The following is a 1,691-nucleotide window of genomic DNA, read 5'->3' as shown; positions in this document are numbered from 1 at the left end:
CAAATGAAAAAGGAATTGGTCCATGGTCAATTTCGTGACAAAGAAATAGTAATTTCTAGTTGTACCTCGTAAAAAAGAAAGAAATCTTTTTTTTTTTTGTGGAATTAACCATTCTTTTTCATTTAGAAAGAAATTCGGTTCATATACGCAAGCAAATATGTTATGGTTACAAGAGTCTATCCGTTGCATATAGGCTTTAAAGGCATTGTAGTATAACCGTCGAGGTGAAGTCGTGACCTAAAAGATCGAATAGACCAATACATAGACAAGTAAATTCCTTCTGAATTTTAAGTTTTATTTTTTTTAAGGGGATTCATCATTTGAAGGGAAAGAGACTACTCACGAATTTCACAGATCATTTTTGCTGGAATTAAATTGAATAAAAATAAAGAATTCACAAAATAAGAGCAAAAAATGAAAAGATGAAGAAATCAAGGAAATGATTCTTAGTCTTCAATGAAACTTGAGTAAGGAGTAGATCTTTTGTTTTGGCATTTTCTCTAATTTATTTGAAAACGAGAATTCCTTTCTTTATTTGTTTGCTACAACTACATAAGCCGGACGAGGGGAAACTTTCACGTCCGATTTTGAAGGGGGGGGGGGGGGGGATCTTATAGGATCTTATAGGAAACCTACTTTTTTACGATTACGAGGTTTATTCGAATATGAAATCCAATCCTGGAAATACAACATCTCGCTTTTTTTTACCACCCAAGGGTTTGATACATTTCGAAATAGAGAAATAACGACCGGAGCAAGTGCTATTCGAGAACAATTAGCCAATTTGGATTGCGAATTATTATAGATTATTCATTCGCAGAATGGAAAGAGTTAGGGGAAGAAGGACCGATTGGAAATGAATGGGAAGACCGAAAAGTTGGAAGAAGAAAGGATTTCTTAGTTAGACGCATGGAATTAGCTAAGCATTTTATTCGAACAAATATCGAATCAGAATGGATGGTTTTATGTCTATTACCAATTCTTCCTCCTGAGTTGAGATCGATCATTCAAATAAATAGAGGTAAATTAATGAGTTCAGATATTAATGAACTCTATAGAAGAGTTATCTATTGGAACAATACTCTTACTGATCTATTATCAACAAGTAGATCTACGCCGGGAGAATTTAGTAATGTGTCAGGAGAAATTGGTACAAGAAGCAGTAGATACACTTCTTGATAATAGAATTCGTGGACAACCAATAAGGGATGGTTATAATAAAGTTTACAGGTCATTTTCAGATGTAATTGAGGGTAAAGAAGGATGATGAGAATCATGTTTTATTTTAATTAAAGCTTGCATCGTTTTTTTTTCAAAGAAGGTTTTGAATTATATTTTAATTATCGATTTTTTTAATATTGATCTTTTCTCAGTCTACCATATCGTTAGAATAAGTGATCTATGATCTATGATCTATGATCTATGATCTATGAGTAGTAGAAACAAAAATAGTAGGGAAATGGATGTGAATAGTAGAAATTTGTGCATGATTGAAGCAAATATTTCGATCATGCCAGCAAAAGCCCAAGAGCTTCACTAATCACTATCAAATAGTAGAAATGGACCTGCTTTTATTTATTTCTCCGGATTTGTTGCGCTTGAAAACACCCCTTTCACCAAATTCATTCGCCACTTGTCTCTTTACATTTGATTCAATCTAATGGCTTACGTTTCTTCACATTCCTTTTTTT

The 1,691-nt window shown here is 33.1% G+C and overlaps 1 pseudogene; it reads left to right on the top strand.

The window, feature by feature from the left end:
- Positions 1–1,267, top strand: part of LOC130810932 (uncharacterized) — a 7,329-nt pseudogene extending 6,062 nt beyond the window's left edge.
- The last annotated feature ends 424 nt before the right edge of the window (positions 1,268–1,691 follow it).

This window comes from Amaranthus tricolor, chromosome 4, assembly GCF_026212465.1.
Source record: "Amaranthus tricolor cultivar Red isolate AtriRed21 chromosome 4, ASM2621246v1, whole genome shotgun sequence".
NCBI classification, from domain to species: Eukaryota; Viridiplantae; Streptophyta; class Magnoliopsida; order Caryophyllales; family Amaranthaceae; genus Amaranthus; species Amaranthus tricolor.
The sequence above is the reverse complement of the archived record's forward strand: the minus strand, read 5'-3'. Positions and strand labels throughout refer to the sequence as shown.